This window comes from Nomascus leucogenys, chromosome 9 (genome assembly GCF_006542625.1).
Source record: "Nomascus leucogenys isolate Asia chromosome 9, Asia_NLE_v1, whole genome shotgun sequence".
Taxonomy (NCBI): domain Eukaryota; kingdom Metazoa; phylum Chordata; class Mammalia; order Primates; family Hylobatidae; genus Nomascus; species Nomascus leucogenys.
Genome location: NC_044389.1, coordinates 7,373,418 through 7,397,122, shown reverse-complemented (window position 1 = coordinate 7,397,122; position 23,705 = coordinate 7,373,418). Strand labels below are relative to the sequence as shown.

Below are 23,705 nucleotides of genomic sequence, written 5' to 3'. Positions count from 1 at the left end.
CAGCACTTGAATGGATGAGTAGGTGATACATAAAACCCAAAGAAGCAGTTTGGCAAGGATATGGAGAATTTGGAACCCTTGTGTACTGCTGGTGGGAATGTAAAATGGTACAAGCTACTATGGAAATACAGTTGGCAGTTCCTTAAAAAATTAAAGCTAGGACTACCATATGATCCAGCAATCCTACTTCAGGGTATGTACCCAAAAGAAGTGAAAGCAAGGACATGAAGAGATAGTTGTACACCCATATTTATAGCAGCATTAGTCACAGTAACCAAAAGGTGGAAGCAACCCAAGTCTCCACTGACAGATGAATGGATAAACAAATGTGGACTGTACATAAAATGGACTATTTTTTAGCCTTAAAGGAAGGAAATTCTGATGTATGCTACAACATGGATGAATCTTAAAAATATTATACTAAGTGAAAAAAAATCCACTGGCAAAAGGGAAACTGCTGTATAATTCTTTTATTAGATACCTAATATATAGATACCTGTATAATTTCTTTTATTAGATACCTCCACTAGTCAAAGTCATAAAGACAGAAAGTAGAATGGTGGTTATCAGGGGCTAGGAGGAGAAGGAATAGGGAATTATTTTTTAATGAGTACAGAGTTTCAGTTGTGCAAGATGAAAAGAGTTCTGTGGATGAGTAGTGGTGATGGTTTCACAACAATGTGAAAGTGTTTAATGCCACTGACTTGTATGCTTAAAAATCGTTAAAATGGTAATTTTATGTTACGTATATTTTACCACAATTAAAAATAAATGATGTTTTTTAAAAACCCAAAGAGGTTAAATGATATATCCAAGGTCACAGTATTGTAGTCTGGAGCTTTTAAAACTATCCCAGGCTATTCATAGTATGTTTTGAGGTAGCATAATAATAAAGGAAGGACTTAGAGCTCGGAACCCGTAGACCCTTATCTTGGCAAGTCACGTGATATCTTGGCCCCTCAGTTCCCCTACACATCCAGTCTTGTCTTCTGGAACCAACTGACCAGTAAGGTTAACATGATAAAATGAAATATGTATGAGAAAAATATATGTCCTAGATTAATCTGGCCCAAACTCATTATATGCTGGGGAATTCATGTGTTATTGAGATTTTTTAAAAAAAACTTTCCAGTAATGTAGGAAATGTGTAAGAGCCTTGTTGAACCCCAGCAATATGATTCCCCAGTTCAGTTAAAATGATCAACTGAATATAAAAGTTTGCCTCAGCCACTGAGCAAATTTGTTTCACTTTTCTGTTATCTATATGATGATGATGATTTTATTTCATCGTCTTCCATGTGTGCTGAAATGCCCTAGAAGTCCAATTCTTCTTGTCTTCCTCTCAGAGTAAATTGAGGTGGGAAGAGAATCCCAAGTGCAATAGGATATCTAGTCTCAAGAGGCAGCACCACCCGCTGAAGCACAGCATCTTCAGTGACCTTTCCTGGCTTAGTAACTATGTGAATGTCTGTTATTCAGAGTTACCAGATTTCAACAACCAGAGAAAAAGACACAAGCATTTCCTATTTCCATTCTCTAGAGATTTGCTTTGTTAGGAAAGCAAGACTCTTAGTTTCTGTCACATGGTGTATTAAGTTTTATTGTTGAAGAGGACGTTATCTTGAGACCAAGAAAGCAAACAAGATTCTATATTAGTTGTCAATTGTAGATGGCCCAGTTTATCCAGTCTCATGTTTTAAAAATGAACACAGCTCAATGGCTTGCAAGTTGCTACTTACAGATAGTTTCTTCCCATTGTTTGAGAGCTTTACATCACATTATGAACTAAAATAAATTCAAGATAGATTAAAAGAGTTACATGCAGAAGAGAAAACCATAAAAATAAAAAAGAAAATACAGGTGAGAAGCAAATCTTAGCTTGAGGAAAGCATAAAGTCATAAAAGCAATGAAAAAAAATTGCAAAAGGAAAATAGATACATTTAACTGCATTGATAAATGAAACTGCATACAAAATTTCTACATGTTGAAAATATGATAACATGTAAACACAAATTAGTCAAATATTCGCAACAAATATGATAGACAAAGGCTAACATAAGATACGGCTTGGCTGTGTCCCCACCCAAAATCTCATCTTGAATTATAATAATCCCCATGTGTCAAGGGTGGGATCCAGTGGAGATAATTGAATCATGGGGGTAGTTTCCCCCACACTGTTCTCATGATAGTGAGTGAGTTCCCATGAGATCTGATGGTTTTATAAGGGATTTCCCCCTTCACTTGGCTCATTCTCTCTTGTCTGCCACCATGTAAGATGAGACGTTGCTCCTCATTCGCCTTCCACCATGATTGTGAGGCCTCCCCAACCATGTGGAACTGTAAGTCAATTAAACCTCTTTCCTGGCCAGGGCGCAGTGCCTCACACCTATAATCCCAGCACTTTTCGAGGCCAAGGCGGGCAGATCACAAGGTCAGGAGTTCGAGAGCAGCCTGACCAACATGAAACCCCATCTCTACTAAATGATACAAAAAATTAGCCAGGTGTGGTCGTGGGTGCCTGTAATCCCAGATACTCAGGAGGCTGAGGCAGGAGAATCGCTTGAACCCGGGAGATAGAGGTTGCAGTGAGCCAAGATAGTGCCAGCCATTGCACTCCAGTCTGGGCGACAGGGCAAGACTCTGTCAAAAAAAACAAAACAAAACAAAAAAAAAACCTTTCCTGTATAAATTACCTAGTCTCGGGTATGTCTTTATTAGCAGTGTGAGAACACACTAATACAATATATAAATACATCTTTCAAATCAATTTAAAAACCTTACTATCTTAATAAAATAATGGCAAGAGACGTGATTAGAGGTATGATTTTTCTTCACAAAGAAGACATGTAAGTGGCTAACAAATGTGAAATGGGTCATTATTTTTAGTAATTAAAGAAATGCAAACTAAGATGAATAGGATCAAGACAGTTTCTACGATTAAACTAGGTTTTTTGGTTGTTTTTATAAGGTAACCCTCAATTCTGGCCAAATTACAGGGAGTATAAGGTGATACAGCCTTTCTGGAAAGTTATTTAGTAACAGGTGCTAATAACTTTAAATATGTAAAACTAATGTGTAAAAGTATAAGTAATTGCATTTACAGGAACCTGTCCTTAGAAAATAATTAGAAATGCCAGTACAGATTTATATACCACAGTGTTCACTGCAAAATTATTTGTAGTAGTGAAAAATTGAAGATCACCCAAATGAACAACTATAAGGAGTTATTTATATAAATTATGGTTCACCAATACTGACATTATTGCTGACATTAAAAATTAGGAGTTTGAAGAATATTAAAATGGGAATATTTATTAAAATGTGTTCAATGTAAATTTGGCAGCTTGTATAATGTGTCATTGTATAAATTTGTAACAATGGTATAGCAGTGTTAAATATATGTGTATGCACTGAGAAAAGATTAAATGAAAATCAGCAGTGTGTTAGAAACAGTTTTCTCTGGATGGCCAGATTACAAGTAATTTTAATTTTCTTTATACTTTTCTGCCTGTTCCAAATTTTCCAGAATAGAAGTATGTTATTTTTATAAATGGAAAGAAAGTTTTTAAAGAACTGTGTTGCTAACAAAGCAGATTTATTATGAAGAACACTCTTCAACTTTCTCCATAAACTTTCTCCTGACACTGTCATTCACTTCATAGTTAATGACTCCATTTTTCCTCCATATCTATCAAATTACCAACTTCTACTGTCTCTCTCTTCAATGTCTCCTAGACCTGGCCCTTTCTTTCCCCTCCTGCAGTCAGCCCAGTAGTTTGGATTAGCTCCTCATTACTCTTGGCTTATTTGGAAGCCTTCTCTGACTCTCCATTGCTCTCAGTTTTGAATCCTGAACCCGGCCTGGGATGCATGATTCTCAGTAACATGCTTCTCACCTAGCTTTTCACATTAGTCCTCAGACTCCCTTACACACATCAGCCAGACCCTCACACCCCTATGCCTTCACTTCCCTGTGATGTTCCTGCTACTAGCAATGCCCTTTGTTCATTCATTCATTCATTCAACAGATATTTACTGAGCAAATTTCAGAGCGCTAGGCACTCTGGGGTACAAAGATGAATTAAACACAAGTCTCTGCCTCCAAGAGGCTCAAAGTCAACTTGAGGAGACAGACAAATAAACGTTTTGTGTGAGAAGTGTGAGTTACGTTATTAATGTGTTATACACTGGTGAAACTGTGATTCGAACCCATGTCTGTCAGCCTCTAAAGCCATGTTGCTTCAAGGTAAGGAAAGAAAAGCAACTGCACTGGTCTGATATGGCTGGCACCTGGGTAACTGTTGAGGAGCAATAGGAGGTGAGTCTGCAGAATAGTTGTGTGTGCCATGCTGAGGTATTAAAACTGAATCCTCTTGACAACTAGGATAACAATAATTAATCATTAATACTCCACACCATGCTCTGCTCTAAGGGCTTTGCACGTGCTAACTCAGCTAATCCTCACAATGACTTTATGAGGTAAAACTACTTCATCTTTTCATAGATCAAGAAACCGAGGCACAGAAAGATTAAGTGATTGGCACAATGTTGCATAGTAATATTTTATGTGTTTAATTGTCTTGTCTCTGCAAATAGATTGTAAAACATGAAAGGTTAGAGGCCGTCATGGGCACTTTTGCATTCCTAGCAGGACTCTATTCATGACCTAAATACACATAATGCACACCCAATAAATATGAATTGAATTGAATTGAAAGCCTTCAAGGTCTTCATGAAATACTCTTAATTGCTCTGATTATTATCCAGACCTATATTTTGGGGAGGGGAGGGGGAAGGTAGAGAAATGAAGAGACATCTTAATTTGACATCGCATGTCCTTCAGAAACAAATGACATATCTGTGTTAACTGAACTCACAAGGTAACTTCCGAACTCACAGAATCACAGTCTCTTCAGGTTGATAGCCATCATAGCAGTCGCCTTGTTGAAACTCCCACTCGTTTGAAACTGTAACTTGACTGGAAGGCTCTAAGAACATGATTCTGGAATGTGAGGGACTCTAGCTTTTTAAACTCACTTGTTCTAAGCATGTAACTTTTGGGGGGGAGAGAGTGAGCCCTGCTGGTCAGATTCCAACATAATAGGGTCACAGTGTGTAGGTTTAAAGGAGATGCTAGGCAAATGAGCATGTTTCCTGTTTGAGCCCAGAGATAAAACAGGAAGCGTAGAGTGCATATTAAATTTTGCATTATAGGAATCAGTCGATTGAGCTGCACAGCCACAATAGGAATCTCACTGAAGACTTGCATGCCTGTGTGCACAAAGAGTGGAATATGTTAAGCCTTTTCTCTTCACCCCTCACCCCCTCTCCCTTGCTCACACATGCTCACACATGCGGGAGGAGCAAGCTGCCATGAGGTCATGTAAGGACACACAGCACTTCTCATTCCAACCAGATCATTGCATTTGCTTTAACAGGGCAAGAGGGTGGAGAGGACAGATGAGAGAACAGCGACATCACACACCGTCTTATCCCATGGCTTTGTCGTAGCTTTCTCTGTCACAGCCCTGCCCTCATCTCACAAACCAAAATCATCCATGGCCTTTGGGGCTAGGCTCGACAGATGCCTCCTCTGTAATAACAGTAATCGCAGCTAACGCTAATTGAGCATGCCCATCAGGTGCATGGGTCTGTGTCCTTTCAGGAGGTGCATACTTGTAACCCTTGAGTGATTCATTGTTCAAGGCTGCACTTACCAATTGCAGAAACTAAGGTTCAGAGAAGTTTAGTGAATTGCCTGAGGTGACAGAGCCAACAGATGGAGGAGCCCAGACTCAGGTCCAAGCTTCTTGCTCCAAAGCCCAGGCTTTTAGCTTTTGCGCTACATTTTCTTGGCTACAAAACCTCTGCCTTCAAAATTCTCCCTGCCTCCATCTCCAGCCAGAAATCATTTGCCCTTATTCCAAATTCTCACAGTGCTTTATCAGTGTTTCTTTTATGGGGCTTACTGGTTTTAACATCTTATTGTTGTCATTTATATAAAGTATTCACTTTTCCTTTTCGGGTGTGGGGCGGGGGATAGAGAGAGTCAATTTCTTGTTCTTTGGTGTATTTTCCACAGCACCATATGTAATGGTCCTTCAGACAAGGAAAAGCCAGGATGTTTCTGATCAGATCTGTCCTGTCTGAGCACCTGCACCTTAATAGGAATTTGGGAATGTATAAAACTACCTGTAGAATTTAACTCAGATTTCCTAAAGAAAAGTAAAGACCTAGCTGAGAAAGACCGAATCATGTTTCCCCTAACAATAGGCAAATCACATATCATGGTCCACCTTACACTGACTGTCTCTTCCTTCGTGTCCCCATCCCTTACTGTCCTAGTGTTCTTTAGCATCGCAGTCTGCTCAGAACTCTTTTTGTTTATGGTTCACATTTGCTGATCCTTTTCTGCAGGTCTCATTTGTTTTGTGACAGAGTTGAAGCTTCCTTGCATCCTTTATGGCAGGCTTCTGAGATGCTTCCCTCTCACATTGCTTCAGATTCAGACTTTAAAGAATGTAGTCGTCATTAGCTTGCTTTGAAGTTCTTGTATTGTATCAATTTATACACCACATGGATTTTAAAACATTCCGTGAGATGCCTGCTGCAGCTGTTTATTACACCAAGAATACCCCCACCTCTCTCTCTCTCTCTCCTCTCTTTCTGTTTCTATTCTGTCTGTGACTCCCTCTTCCCTCTCTGTAAGGCTGCTTCTCTCTAATCTTGTTTCTTGGGCTGTGACAAATGAGAATGGGTTTAAGTTCATATCCTGATCTAGTTTTTGGCAGAAGAGAGCTGTTTTGAGGATGAACTCAAGTCTATAATTCCTCCCACATTCCACCCATAAACATTTTTCTGTATTGCTCAAGGTTTTTCTGTTTTTCTCTTTAATCATTTCATAATCACTCAGCCTAAGCTGTATGGTGACAGTATTTTGTTCATAATTAACCATATATATTTGCTAATAAATGAATCAGTGGGGAAAACAGGAAGAAAAGAAACTAGAGACTCCAGGTTCACTGGGACAAGCAGTGTACCCCTACTGTTCAAAGTACAACCCTAAACAGGCCATCCAGTCATAATACCACCACTTGGGACCCATTCCTGATGAATTCAGTAAATCACAAAGGTGCTCATGCTTGTCTTGAAGTCAGTCTTGATGTTTGTGCTGTTAATGGAGCACAATCTGCAGCTGGCCCAGATGTTGCTGACACTAGCCCTGCCTGCCTCCATCAGCATAGCAAAGATTCTAGCAAATCTGTAATGTTGTCCATGCACCTTGGTGCAGAGAGTCACATACTGCTTCCTAAAAGGAAAATGATATGGTTCCTTCTGTGTTGTATTTGCTGGAAAAGGCTGGAGACCAAGAAGTTCCCAAAGCCAGGCTACCTTGGCCCCTTGAGTGATAACATTCTTGCTCCTGCGACCATGTCTTAAGGGAATTGAATGCCCTGACAGTCCCATGGAGATGAGGTTCTGGAAAAACCCCTCAACCCTGCTGGTCCTAGTGTTCCATTACTGCCATGGCTGAAGACAGAGGTCCAGTGTTGCCACTTGTTGAAATTCAACAAGACTACAGAGAAGTGGCACAATACGGCCACTTCAACTGCCAATGCCGCTTCACTGGCACTACCACCGGACCAGGTCCTGCTGGTTCACCCAGGCTGCAGTGGTTCCTCAAGGGCAAGAGCTCTGTCACAAGGGCACCAGTGGCCTGGCTATCTCATTTCACCTACACTGAGAGCATCATCCTGCTGCCCACCAGCATCTGCCTTGGAGCAGATTCTAGAATAAAGCACTTCATGGACCTAGACTAATACACCCTTGAAAGTCTAGCCCTTGGTATAGAGGCAGTTGCCTTGGTCCCATCTCCTCCTGCCTTCAGGGGGATTCTTCCCTTAGGCACCTCCGTCCTTTCTTCCATCTAGCCTCTGCCAAGGTATGTTAATAACTTTGAGAGGGAAGGGACTGGGATTCAGATCACTTTAATTCAAAAAGATCTCTCTGCTTCCAAGTAAACTAGTGGGTACGACTAGAGGTACGGGAGAAAGACTCCACTCAACTCCTCCTAGGCCTGTGGAGCTCCAAATGTTGGCATATATAAGGGAGGGAGTAAAGCCCCTCTGGTCATCTGCAGGGCTGAGCTCAGATCATGGGTCGACCCAGATGCATGGTCGTGTAAGCCATCGTCTGTTTGCCTATAAGTGAAGGGGGAAATCCTTGTCATTGAGTTCCACAAGTTTCTTCCAAGTACATTAACTTTTTATTTCTGTTCGTCTCTTTCAGGAAATTATTATTGATATAAATTGATTATAAGTAAATATTTGCAGGAAAAAATATACATATATTTTGAGACAGAGTCTTGCTCTGTCACCTAGGCTGGAGTGCAATGGCGTGATCTCAGCTCACTGCAACCTCCACTTCCCGGGTTCAAGCGATTCTCCTGCCTCAGCCTCCTGAGTAGCTGGGACCACAGGTGTACACCACCACACCCAGCTAATTTTTGTATTTTTCGTAGAGACAGGGTTTCATCATGTTGACCAGGCTGGTCTTGAACTCCTGACCTGGAGTGATCTGCTCACCTTAGCCTCCCAAAGTCCTGGAATTACAGGCATGAGCCACCGTGCCCAGCCAGAAAAATATTTAAAATTTAAAATTTCTACATACAGTTGGCCTTCTGTATCCTTGGGTTCTTCATCCGTGGATTCAACCAACCATGGATTGAAAATATATACATATATATATATATATTTTTTTTTTTTTTTTTTTTTTTTTTTTTGAGACGGAGTTTTGCTCTGTTGCCCAGGCTGGAGTGTAGTGGCGCGATCTCAGCTTACTGCAAGCCCTGCCTCCCGGGTTCACGCCATTCTCCTGCCTCAGCCTCCCGAGTAGCTGGGACTACAGGTGCCTGCCACCACGCCTAGCTAATTTTTTGCATTTTTTAGTAGAGACGGTGTTTCACCGTGTTAGGCAGGATGGTCTCGATCTCTTGACCTCGTGATCCGCCCACCTTGGCCTCCCAAAGTGCTGGGATTACAGGCATGAGCCACCGCGCCCAGCCAAATGTCTATTTTTTTAATGGATAGTTGTGTTTGTACTAACCATGTACAGACTTTCCTTTCTTGTCATTATTCCCTAAACAATACAGTATCACAACTATTTTCGTAGCATTTACATTGTATTAAATATACATAATCTAGAGATGATTTAAAGTGTACAGGAGGACGTGCATAGGTTATACGCAGATACTACACTATTGTATATCAGAGACTGGAGCATCTGTGGATTTTGGTATCTGCAGGGGTCCTGGAACCAATCCCTTTTGAATCCCAAGGGATGACTATATATAAATTTTTGATGTATAAAATCTTTTTTTCCAAAGAATGAACAATGTCATAATCTAACACTTAGCCTCTAGAGTTAATAAAATAAATAGAAACTTAAAGCGCCACAAGCACTGATTTCCACATGGTAGACTGTGACCCACTGGTGGGGTATAATCATCATTTTTAATGACATAGAAAGAGAATGTAGTGGAACAGGACTGGAAGCAGTGGCTCACACCTGTAATCCCAGCACTTTGGGAGGCCGAGGCAGGCAGATCACTTGAGGTCAGTCAGGAGTTCGAGACCAGCTTGGCCAACATGGTGAAATCCCATCTCTTCTAAAAATACAAAAATCAGCTGGGCATGGTGGTGGGCACCTATAATCCCAGCTAATTGGGAGGCTGAGGCACAAGAATCGCTTGAACTGGGAGGCAGTGGTTGCAGTGAGCCGAGATCATGCCACTGCACTCCAGCCTGGGCCATAGAGTGAGACTCAGTCTCAAAATAGAAAGATGAGTGCTTTATACCTAGTATGGCTAAGTTATTTCATGAAACTTTTCAGTTGTCTGTTTATAAAAGTCTGTATTTATGTAAATCCTTCCGTGCACGTACACAGGTCACCCATTTGCATGTATCCTGTAGGTCCTGGGGCCCTGTGTAGAAAGCAGGTCTCATCGTGGACCACAGTCAAGCAAACGTTGAAAGCTACAGCTCAGGAGGCTCCTCACGCCCCTGCTATGCCATCTTTGTCACTACTTCCTTCAGCCACTTTGGATTCTGCTTCCCTTTCTCTAACTTCCAGATGCATCTTTCTTCCCTTAAAGCCAGTCATGCATTCCAGACTGGTAGTGCCATCTTTGAGCCCTTTGTTTTTTTCATTCTTGCAAGATGACTGAGGGGAAGAACAGAAATAGCGATACACAGACATTAGATAAATGGCATTTTATCATTCCCACTTGAATATCATATTAAAAATAATTCCTGTTGCTATTTCAAGATGTTGCTCAATTTAACGTGGTATTTCTGCTGTTCAAAATGCATGCCTGTAGCAGTGCATAATGCATGCTAGTGCTTTGGGTGCTTTGGTACATTGCCCTGCTTGAGTGAGTTTTGCAGATAGTCGTCTGCCTACATATTCCTTGGGAACAGTCAACCTGGAGAGGCCTAAAAATGCTTAGGAATGTTAAAGAATGGCCTTTTTTTTTTTTTTTTAACTACTGAACTCCTTGTTCGGAGGTGCCAGTGAACAGACCATAAAATGTTTGTAAAATGAGGAAACAGTTAAATTTTCTACTAAGCACCAAGCACTCAAGCATGTGACTCCACTTTTGGCTGCTGGTAGCATGCACAAATGAAAGGTTATGAGGCCCTCTCCTAGATGCCAACCCTCCTATCAGTGCCTAGCGCATTTGGAGAACATTGCTATCAGATACAGTAATTCATTTCCTTAAGACAGAACTCAGAGTTGAAAGGAGGTTAAATGAAAAGGAATGCAGCAGTGCCAGGTTTCCAGCCCTTTCCTATGTTCTTAAATATTAATAGACACTTGGCATAAAAGTTTGTGTAGCTTTGTAATCCCTCAGGATAGTGGCAGGGCTTTGGGTTGGATATGCATTCTTAATTCCCCATTGGCTTGTCTTTGGTTACTCAGCATGTTTCTATGTCGTGGGACAATACTGTGACAAATGAGTGTAGTCTAACAGGCAGAAGCAGGTGAAGATGAATCTCTTATGAACTGCACTTCTTATTAAGTCTTCTGATCTACATAAAATATAAAAGGAAGATAATACCTTTCTAAGACACCTTCCATACCTTTGCTCATGGAATTGAACAGAACTCTATTTAGCTGGGAAGTGAAGGAGGTATAGGCTTTGTGTTTTTAATGCATCAAAAGTATTGTTTATCTGAAAGTAAAGATTGATACAAAAACATCCCCAAAGCAAATTAACGAAAGAGGGGCTTATTTTCCAGGGGAAGGTGAGGCAGAAGGCTTGAGTTCCGTGCTGTGTATCAGCCAGGTGACCTTAGCCTGGCCACTAGCCTCTCTGAGGCACAATTTCTGCATCTATAAAGTGCCGTACAAAGCAGCTATGAGTATACCGTGAGATACACCCATGGAAAGGCTCAGAGCCTGAGCACCATGTCACTGTCTTATTCTTGTCTCATTAACAAAGTTATATAACCCATATAATTTAACATGAGACCGGGCACGGTGGCTCACGCCTGTAATCCCATCACTTTGGGAGGCCGAGGTGGGCGGATCACGAGGTCAGGAGATCAAGACCATCCTGGCTAACACGGTGAAACCCCGTCTGTACTAAAAATACAAAAAATTAGCCGGGCGTGGTGGCGGCCGCCTGTAGTCCCAGCTACTTGGGAGGCTGAGGCTGGAGAATGGCATGAACCCAGGAGGCAGAGCTGGCAGTGTGCCAAGATTGCACCACTGCCCTCCAGCCTGGGGAACAGAGCCAGACTCCATCTCAAAAAAAAAAAAAAAAAAAAAAAAAAATTTAGCACAGAAGACTGTAAAATTGCATGTTGTGCTGTCAGGCCTCTCACTTGCTCATTTGAGACTTCATAGTGCCTACTGCACAGTAACAGCCTGTAAATTAGCTTTTCTAATCTTAGGCACATATCAATTATTCACCAGCCCGGCTCTTCTTGTACTTTATCTTATAGAATTCACTGGCAATGTTGCACCGCATTTCTAAATCTTAATCTGAAACTGATACATTAATACTAGGTTTCAGTGGCCTTAGGTAATTCTGCATGTCAGCCGATTCTGAAAATAATTTTTTTCTTTTTCCCTTACTTATGTGAAACTCTATATGAAGGTTAAGAAACAAACTGCTGGCTGTTATTTTCTACTTTTCAGTATCATTATGAGATCATACATCTGACATATCAGCCATTTAGCTTTTGAGAGAGAACATAGAAGCAAGAAATTCTGCTTAAATTTATTTTAAACACCATATTGTTTGCAGTGTCTAATAAAATAGTATAAAATCGTGTTCACTGTTCTTTTCAAATACATGTAATTCAAAATTACACATATTATAGTTATTTTCATTGCATAAGGAGAAAATTATATACAATATCAATATCTGTTGTTTCCATAGGTAAAGCATAAGTAATTATGTTAAGTCTATGCCTGTCAGAAAACATAATATGAACATAAGAAATTCAGCCTATTTATGTTTTCTTTTAATTAAAAAATTTTTTAAATCATGGATACAAGCAAAAAAACCACTTAATGTCATTAATGGGCCCTCCTGACAGGATAGATAATTGTCCTCAGAGCACCTGAGATAAACGATTTGATGGTTCCTGGAGAGAATCTAGACAGCTCAGAAAAGGAACAGAGACTGCAATTACAATATTAGTAGTATTAATGAGCATGTGTGTGTTATCCTTGGAGTGGTTGGGTGCCCCATGATTCATGCCCAGCCTTCAGTATCTGCTGAATTACTTCTACTCTGTAGTCATGAAAATTAGATAGTGGATGATTTCTCATGAGAAAGATAACATTCTTACAGAGATCTCAGAGCAGTGCCATTTGACATGCTCTGTGTTTATCAGTGTGTCCGAAGATGGGCTCATGAGTGTTGCCCATCAGTGATATTGCTTCTGATTAGCCTAGGTGGGGGAGAGAGTAAGTGAACTATAGTAAGGGGCTTTCATAGCCTGTGTAATCAGGTGTTAGAGTTAGTAACATTTTAAAAAAACAAATTAAGGTTTAAGTATATCAAGGATCCAATGAAGAGGCCAGGCACGGTGGCTCACGCCTGTAATCTCAGCACTTTGGGAGGCTGAGGTGGGCAGATCACGAGGTCAGGAGTTCGAGACCAGCCTAGCCAACATGGTGAAACCCTGTCTCTACTAAAAATACAAAAATTAGCCGGGCGTGGTGGCACATGCCTGTAGTCCCAGCTACTCAGGAGGCTAAAGCAGGAGAATCGCTTGAACCCAGGAGGTGGAGGTTGCAGTGAGCTGAGATTGCACCACTTCACTCCAGCCTGGGCGATAGAGCAACATTCCATCAAAAAAAAAAAAAAAAAAAAAAAAAAGATCCAGTGAAGGAAGTCAGCAGTATCATAAACAGTATCATACTTTAACAACATGCAACATGGAACTTTTTGCCTGCTTCTGGACATCTTCAGAATGGCAAATATATTCTAAAAGTGCATCTTCAGTTTCTTGTAGGATATCACTGAGCATTTTTCACTCTGCCTTTGGTGATATTATGTTGTATTAAATAAAATATTCTGAAACATTCTAATTTTCATGAATAACTGGATGTTATTTTTGACAATATTTATCCAAATCTTTCTACTTCTTTTGAAGAAGATTTTCATGGTAAGAAATATTAATTTGTTTAGTAAATTTTATTCAGCATCTTTTTAAGCTAAGCACTGTGTTAGGGCTGGGGATGCTGGTCACAGTGTCTAGAAAAGTGCTTGTTACATAGAAGATTATTGATATTTAGTGAATAATTGCATAAAAGATGGATAAAATACATCCTTGAGAAACTTGACAAACTCATAATCTAATAGCTTGCCCAGGAGATAGGAGAAAAAGACATTTGAATAAAAAAATCACAGTGAAGCAGAAGTAAGGGCTGATAGGTACCAAAAAGTACTATAAGAGAGAGTAGCAAATGAAAATACCTCCAAAAGATATTAAAGTCCAGTGATAGATTTTATTGGCATTTACATTTACAAAAGTTTGCTTCAAGGGGTACTCAAAGTTATAGCAAATTATATTTGCAGGGAAAAAAATAAAATGAGGTACATTCAGTATGATTTTTTCCCAGAAACAACACTAGAATAGGAATTTGCATTTCTATGCAGTCTTAATTCCCAGTAGTTTTTCAAATAATGAACAAAAGCACCATGTTAAATCAGCCATTTAGCCACCATAAATTATAAACCTTTTTGTTGTGCAGATTAAGCTTCCTGCCATATCAAATTATATTTAATATGACATGGTATTACCCTCAGTTCTCACCTTTATCATCCTTGCTATATTTTACAACAACTACTCAAAAGGTCAAATAATTCATGGAGTGGTAGAATTGAGATTAAGTTGTGATAAGCATCTTTGAGGGAGTTTTTGTAAATACTTGGGTTCCTTGACGGCTTATTTGAGGAACTCACATAGAATATATTTTATTCTTTGCTTTCTTTCTCATTTTGAATTGTTCTGAAGCAGGTATACAGATTAGAAACCTAGTATTGATCTTTCAGTGTTTGAAGACAAATCCTTCTATGGGCAACATCTCATCTATAACAGCAGTTTCACCTTGAATTCTAATAAAATTCGGTATAATTATATAAATCAGACCAGTATAAAGGACCGGTATAATTGCATATTTAAATTTTACTATTTGTGCCTTATTTGCCACAGCATTGCTCCCTACTGTTAAGTTCTTTGGTTCCAAGTGCCTAGTATGATTAATTTAAACAGGCCTGGGTTTGAGATGGGATCCATGTGTACCAGCTGTGTGAATTTGCACAATTTACCTAACTTCTTTTGAGAAGGAACCCCAATATTCCTACCTGTAAAATGAAAATAACAAGGTTTTTATGGGGACTAAAGGAACTAACTGATTCTCATGGTATTCATAGTACAGTGTCTTGCACATGTTGTATGCTTAGTAAGTGTTAGTGATAATAGAGCAAGCTGCTGAAGTTGCAGTGTGCAGCCTGCACAGCTCACTATGGCTGCCGTGATTAGCTACTGCATTTTTCTTTGGGAAAAAGTGATCTGAGATCCAAGCACTTGGTTTATCTAAGGCTTTTAGATTGTGGCTTTAAGTTGGAGTTATAAATTATTGGAAACTTGGGAAAACAAATTAGAGATGTGCAGGGGTGGGAGAGATCTCTCTGAACTGGATCAATCAGAGAAACATCCTTAAAGATTTGATATTTGAAGAATGGGCAGGAGAAAGGGTATCCAAGTTAGGGAAAATGTTTTGTACTTACTTGAGTCAAGGTTTAAATGGAATTCAGTGCTGAGCTTGAAGAAAAGGCGTCTTTGTGTAATTTTGACTGGAAGAAAATCAGAAGGAACATGATTTACATTTACATTCCAACTTCTTAGAATTACATTTTAAGAATGGATTACAATCTTGTTAGGAAGGCTCTTCCCTATCCCCAGCCCCTGTGACCCTGAGTTCTAAAAGACTCACTGTTCATCAGGCACACATCTGATATGACACTGTCCACCAAGTGAGGCCCATAAACCCTAGTCCTTGTCTGTGTTCCCATAGAGGGGCCGAGGAGGCTCCACTCTGTGACTCTGACAGTTCTGGTGAAATGAATGTCCCTGGCCGAGGAGGCAGCAAGGCTGTCTGATGGCTCACTGAATAGCCCTGGGAGTAAGAGCTGTTTCCCACCATGAAAACAGGGACTCCACCCTCAGAAGAAAGCAGCCTTCACAGCTGCTTAACTAAGTAGCCTCATGGGACTTCTGGGAGCTAAAAACCACAGCAGAGCTTTCTGCCCACAGGGCATGGCTCTAAGACAAGAAAAAGAGATAATTTTAGACCACAAACTTTGACCTTGTGAATAAAAGGAGAATAATGTAAATAAAGAAAAATAAGGTGGAAGTAACTCATAACAAGCAGAAAAATGGTAAGATATAAACCACCGAATCCTGAGATCAGGCATAGTTTTTTAAAAAATTGATAGTTTTTTTATTGATACATAATAGAGATACATATTTTGGGAGTACATGCGACAGTTGGATACAATCGTATAATGTATAAAGATAAGGGTAATTGGGATATCCATCACCTTAAATAATTATCTTTTCTTTATGCCAGGGACAGTGGAATTATTCTCCACTAGCTCTTTTGAAATGTACAGTAGATTAATGTAAACTATATTCACCCTATAGTGAGCTGTTGAACACTGGGTTTTATTTCTTCTGTCTAACTGTATGTTTGTACCCATTCAGACATAATTGTTTAAAAGTTCCCTAAACACTAATATTGACTATTGGAGACTTTAAACCTTAACCTAGCTTTCATTACTTTTTTTTGGCTGGAGTGCAGTGGCGCAATCTCAGCTCACTGCAACCTCCGCCTCCCAGGTTTAAGCAGTTCTCATGCCTCAGCCTCCTGAGTAGCTGGGATTACAGGTGTGTGCCACCACGCCCTGCTAATTTTTGTATTCCTAGTAGAGATGGAGATGGGGTTTCACCATGATGGCCAGGCTGGTCTCGACCTCCCAGGCTGGACTCAAGTGATCTGCCTGCCTCGGTCTCCCAAAGTGCTGGGATTACAAGTGTGAGTCACTGCACCCAGCCTCATTACTTTTATTTTATTTGTAATGCTACATGGATTAGGAGCTGCTTAACATTATCTGTTATTTTGACATCTATTATTTCTTTACATTTTGCCTTCAACAGACAGTGTGTAATGCCCTGCATACTTCTACCATGAGCATATTTATTCCTTATGGCTGCTGTAATAAATTACCACAAATTTAGTTGCTTAAAGCAATTTAAATTTCTACTACGTTCTGGAGGTTGGAAGTCAACTGGGTCAGCATGGCTGTGTTCCTTCTAGACTGTAGGGGAATCCTTGTCTTGCCTTTTCCAGCTCCTAGAGGCCAACTGCACTGCTTGGCTCCTGGCCGCATAGACTCTGTCGTCTGTTTCCTCGATCACATCTCCTCTGACTCTGACCCTCCTGCCTCCCTCTTACAAGGCCCCTTGGGCTTGCATTTAGGGCCCACATAGATAATCCAGAATAAACTTCCCATCTCAGGGTCCTTAACATCATCTGCAAAGTCCATTTTGCTGTTAAGGTAACATAGACACAGATTCCAGAGATTAGGATTTGGAACTATTTAGCCTGCCACATTGAGGAATGTGTGAGACCAACAACCTAGACGGAAATCAGACGGTGGAGAAAACGGTGAAGTGTTTTCTCCGTCGGAGAAAGTGGATGGAAGATTATGCATGGTCAGTTTGTCCTTGTACAGAATTCTATAGTCTAATCCATTTTATATATAACAAATGAAAATGTTTTCAAGTATGATGATCAAAAGGAGTGAGTGTCTCCCTTACCATCCTATAAATATTTTAATACGTAGTCCAGTCCATCTTTCTCACTCACTCTGCAGTGTTTGATCCATTACCCAAGGTAACTGAGGGCCCACCACCTACTGGGTGCTCCATGAACCCCAGGCAAACCGCAGTCAAGTCAGCTCATTTCCTGTGGGTACACAGGGTGTCTTTGTCTTATATTTAGCTTATAAATGGGTTGTCAGCTCCATTGCAGAGCAGTAACACGAACTTGTGGTTTAGCACATCACATCCTTTAAAGGACAATAACGTTTTTCTGGCTTCCCCTTGTGGCTCTTGATAACAAGATGGTGTGGAGAGCAGCAGGAAGAATGTCCAGGGTACAGAGCTGCCCTGGAGTTGGGGCCGAGATAGCAGATGGCACCCTTTCTGTGAGAAGGCTGTTCTGGGGTTGCTGGGTGACTGATGCATCCTGACAGTGCCCGAAGGGGCTGCTTGTGGAGAGGAGGTTGAAATTCAAAATCCAAAGCAGAGTCTCTGCACTGAGGCAGATGGAAGAACTCACTGTAGAAGCTTCACGCTGGGGTGTGCAGCCAAGGGCTTAGAGGTCGGGGCACCTGTGAAACGTGGAAGCCGGAAGGTTGGGAATGGCTTCACTATGCTCAGACAGGTCCCATCCACAGCTCCTTGATGCTGCTGGGGACTCACATTCTCCTCACACTGGAAGTGCTTGTGCCAGGGCAGGGACCCTAAGACCTACCTCTCTGCATCCCATCCGACTTCTGCCAGCCACATGGATGGTGGAGAGAGCCCAGCTGCCCATGCTTCTCTCTCGGTGGACTGTGAGAAAACCACTCACAAATTGTGTGCTCTCCAATGCATAAGGGGCATTTGTTGATGCCTAATTAAAATTAATATTTATTGAATATCTACTAATACACCAGACACTATTAGCTCTTTACATGACTTATGCCACTTAATTCTCAGAACTATACATGGAAAGTGCTCCTAGTGTTTTTTTTATTTTTTAATTACAAAAAATGGGCCCAGGGTGATGAAATAACTTGCCCAAGGCCACACAGCTAGTGAGTGGTATAGTTGCCATTAAACCCAGACAGCCTGACATGGAAGCCCACACTTTGCCTGCCCCTGCATCCTGCCAAGAAAAGATGCTGACTCTTTGGTATAGGTATTTAAGAGAATTATAATGATAATCCAAACACTAACGAGGGCTTTTTGTATAATTCATTTAATCCTAAGGAAACCCCTGAGGAAGGTTTGCTTATTATCAATAGACGGACTAAAGCATGGGAGGGCTTAAGTAACTTGCCCAAAGTTCACGTTGATAGTAAGTAGCAGAACTGTGATTTGAAGCCAGGCAGCCTGCCTGTGTGTTCTTAGAAAATGTGTTGTCATTGAGATACAGCAATAACACCAAAGTTATAGGCTAAAATGATGGAATTTATTAAGATTGTGGAAGGCACTGTAATCGATGCAATACAGACATGAATCTGAGACACAGTCTCTTTCATTTCCTCAGTGTGTGCAGCCCCAGATAGATGCATACATGCAGCCAATTATAAGCTCAAATGAATTCTGGAACTTAGAAAACACCATGACAAGAGAGAAAGGGCCTTCTGGTGCCCTAGAAGCATTCCTTCTAAGGAGGATGATGTCGCCCACATTGCAGCCTCTTCCTTTCAAATTTCATTGGTTACTTCTGCATATAATAGGTACCTTCCTCTTTAGGATGCTTTCTTCTACCACTCTCTCTTTTTTTTTTTTTTTTTTTTTTTTTTGAGGAGTCTCACTCTGTCGTCCAGGCTGGAGTACAGTGGCATGATCTTAGCTCACTGCAACCTCCACCTTCCAGGTTCAAGCGATTCTCCTGCCTCAGCCTCCTGAGTATTGGGATTACAGGCATGTGCCACCATGTCCAGCTAACTTTTATATTTTTAGTAGAGATAGGGTTTCACTGTGTTGGCCAGGCTGGTCTCGAACTGCTGACCTCAGTTGATCTGCCCACCTCGGCCTCCCAAAGTGCTGGGATTACAGGTGTGATCCACCAAGGCTGGCCTTCTTCTGCCACTCTCTGCAGCAAATAAAAGTCTGAGGAAATGCAGACCGTGGTGTGAGTGCGGACTTAAACTGTGAATAAGGCAAGTTAGTTGGCACTGAGGAGGGAAGTGACGCAGGCACAGTGACCCATGAGTGACAATGCAGGGAGGAAGGCAGGACTATGACAAGGCTGACTGGAGGGGATGGAACTGAGAGGCAGTGATAACGAAGAGTGTGAAATAAATCTGTGATGGACAACAGCAGCAAGTTCCTTAGAGGCCTTTAACAAAGGGAGTAAGAAATTATTAATGACAGAGGTGAGAAAATGCATATACCAAAGATTCTCTACAGCCCTGTCTTCAGGGTTTACATTTTTGTTTAGAAGAGCATCATTCTTACCTCTTTCTTTAACACAGTTATGGTGAGATTTTGTTGTATTTTTAATTTATGGTGACCAGACATGATTTGTGCATGAGAAAGGTATTCCCCACACAAATACATGACAGGAGATATATTCTTTCCCTACTGCTGCTGTAACAAAGAACCACAAACTTAGTGGCTTAAAAGAACACAAATGTATTTCTTACAGTTCTTTAGATCAGAAGTTTAACACAGATTTCACTCAGCTGGGATCAAAGACGCATTCCTTTCTGGAGACTCTCGGGGATAATCCTTTTCCTTGACTCTTCCAACTTCCAGAGGCTGCCCACTTTCCTTGGCTCTTGGCCCCTTCATCCATCTCCAAAGCCAGGCTAAGTCCTTCTGCTGCCATCTCTCTGGTTCTTTCTTCATAATCACATCTTTTGATATCTGGGTTCTGCCAGTCTTTTGGATGATGCCATTCTCTTCCAAAATTGTGTCCCTAGGCTGTGTGTGTTTCAGCTAGGGAGTTAGCAGTGAAGAGGCAGTGATGATGACAGTGAGGCAGAGTTGGCAGGCATGTGGCCAGGCATCAGAAGCACAGGCAGGTGGGAGCAGTTCGGAAAAGAAAGGCACCAAGAGGATGCAGCACCAAGAAGGATGTCCTGATGAGTCTGAACTTTTCATTAGTAAAAAATGTGCTTGTCAAATAAATGAAGTTTAAATGCTTCTACACACAAATACATGGTTTTTATTATTCAGAGAAAATAATTCATGATAAGAAGAGCAAACAAGCTGAACAGATAGATATTTACTAACCTAGGCATTGCTGATACGTTAGCATTGCAAAGACTTTTTAGAAAAATCTGGATTCTGTTTGACTTATAGAAATGATATTTTCTATATTTATAAGTATGTATTCTTTAAGTATATTTATACTTCCCATCTCTCTATTACACTCCACATTACAACTCTGGGAGAATATAAAAATTGATCTATATCGAATAGAAACATGACTGGCAGCAAAATAGCTTTCCATTAAAAAACAGAGCAAAGTGGACCAAAAGAAGAGGTAAGCAGATTTTATTACACTTATTTTTGTCCACTTCCTCAGTTTTTCATGATTTATTTGAAAGTTCTAGTCCCATGGCACAGAACTTATATTTGTGGTTAAATAAATATATTCATTGGGCTCAAGTCCATTTAAGGAAAGTAATGCTAATCTTGGTTCAAGTGACATTTTAAAATCTAACATTCTGTATTGGTTTAGTAACTTTAGAGTGCTGTTGTTTTCAGACTTTGCACACAAATCCAATTGCCAGCTCTTCTTCACTTTTCTCACTTCCTATATACCATTAAAGCTTGAATGGGTGCCTTTCCTTCCAGGACAGTATTCTCATCTGTTTGCTATTCTTTTTTAATTCCATTCTTGCCTTTCTGCCTTAGCCATATGTTAGTCTCATACTTTCTCTATTGAATAACTCTCTTTGGCTCAATGGATACGAGAAACCAAGCAAAACTTCACATTTGAAGTAAATTATTGGCCTAGTTTATACACTAAGTCTCTCTTAAAATTCTGTAACTGTTTCTTATTCAGGCACATTAGTGAAATTCTAAATGTCAGCAAGCAGTACCAAAGGCCTGTAGTTATATGCTTTTCAAAATAAAGTATCGCCATTGCCTGCAGTTTTGCATATTCTGGTAAAAGGCATTAACAGTTTCTTTGTTTCTACCTCAATTATCAAGTGGTATCATGCTCAAAAATTGCTGGAAGATTACTAGGTTTTGGTTAGTAGTTAAAGAAGGTGAGTCTGCTCAGAATCACAAGAACATAGTATAAACTGTTTGAGTTGTGCGTGTTACATGCAGGGGTTAACTCATGTGCCAGTCTCTGGTGACTGGAGCACTGTGCTGAAAATTCTGGGTCTGTGATCAATTAGTAATGTCTGCATGGGTGCAGAATTTGGGAGTGGAAATATATATGCCACATACTTTCTATCTTTGCTAAATCTAGGTGAAGTCAACATAACAGCCTTTAAAAAAAGAGAAAAGCAGCGTGACTTGGTGGAAGGGAAGAATTTAGGCTCTCAAATCAGATAGCTCTGGGTCCAAATTCCAACCACACCTTTATCTAGTTGTATGACACTGGGAAAGTTAGTTAACTCTTCTGCAACTTATGAAATGTGTATAATAAAACTGGTATTACATTGTTGTTGGAACAATTAATCAGAACTATACATGTACAGAAGAACATGCGCCCACGGAGAGCCTTCATAAATGGTCGTCGTAGTGGTTCTTTCCTATTTTATCTTCCCACACTGTTACTCACCTTTCTTCCAAGACAGTCTTCAGGTCATGTGGCTCTAGAGGGAGGAAAGGATATTCCAGCCTAAGCCAAGCACATTGTACTCCTCCCAAGCCACAGCCATTGATTGAGAGCGGAGCTTCTGACCCAAATCAGATCAAACCCAGGCCTTCCCTGGAGAATTTCTGAGCTGAGGCTGGTGAAAGAGAGACATTTTCTCCCTGTTGGCATGTGGTCCCAGAGCCATGGGTTCTCCTCCATGTGACAAGGCCTGTCTACATTGTCAAGAAGAAAGTCAGAATGCCACATACGGAAGTCTAGTTCCGGTGACTGGGGCCCCCAGAGACCTGGACAATTTCCTCCCAAGGTCTGGGACTTTGGTCATCTTTTCCTTTATTCATTAAAGCACCATCCTCACCCCCATCCCATATACCCATTGTCGGCTGTAGATTTCTGATGGCCTTTAACTTTAAACGAGGTCCAGACTCAAAACACTTCTGACTAATATAGTAGTTATTATTATGTCTGTTTTTTAAGAAGTTTGATTTCTGTAGATTTATCACCTAATTACTGTATTGCTCCTCTCTTGACATTTTTCCTGTCTTCCTGGTACAAGGAAGCCTCAAAACCCAAAGTGGTTTTCAAAAGCTTTTCTTATAAACATGTCATATTAAGTAACTGAGCTATAAATATTTACTGATGATTACATCTTGGGAGATTTATTGCTTGGAGTGGCCTAAGTAGATAAAAATTTATTTCTTAAAATAGGCATGATTGAGTGGTCTCTTAGAAAAATTTTGTGCCATAGAGTGTAAAACAAAGCCACAGTCATTATTTTGAACCTGTTCAGGCAACTTAGCTCTCCACAAAGAAAGCTCTGCTCCACCTGACAAACTGTGCCCAGCATGTGCTGATGCTGGGGGTCCCTGTGTCCCCAGGATTGCCTCAGCCAAATGCATCAGCATGGTGGAAACCAGAAGCAGAATGCATGGCACTCTCAGCCCATGGTGTCTCATCCCCATCACCGCACCCCTCCCACTCCAGTGTCTGGCCATGGCTGGTCTTCCAAAAATGTTTGATTGATCAGAACCACAAATATCAAGAGAACAGCACATTAAACATTAAACTAATGCATCTGTCCCCTGAATCTCACCCCAACAATTGTCTCTCCCTCACCAACAACGTCTTCACGTTTTTTTTCTGTCTAAGAGCACTTTCTTTCCTATACTCAAAAATGCTGTTCTCAGCTCTCTTAAGAAGAAGCTTCACTTTGCCTTGCTTTTCATTCTGAGATTTTTTGATAATCTGGGTAGAAAAATCAGATCCACTGTTTTCAGTTTATTACTCACAAAAAAATGACCCTTGCCCTTGAGAAATTACCTATATTATTTTAGAAATCCACACAGGTGAAATAGTTGAAAAAAGTCACCAATTCACACTCTCATAATTAGGAAAACTGAAAAGGAGGCAGCCACATAAGAGTCCTTTTTCTTGTCTGTTTTCCTCATTGTGGCACTAAGCATGAGTAGACCAAACATTTGCTTGTTAATTTGCACTTTAACTAAATGCCTACTTGATCCTGACAGCCTTTTAACACCAATTCAGCTTCTCCTTGTTT

At 40.6% G+C, this 23,705-nt stretch overlaps 1 protein-coding gene across 3 annotated transcripts in view; it reads left to right on the top strand.

Annotated features, from left to right (window-relative positions):
- FRY (FRY microtubule binding protein) overlaps positions 1-23,705 on the top strand; it is a 458,299-nt gene that overhangs the window by 34,588 nt on the left and 400,006 nt on the right. The window lies entirely within an intron of this gene.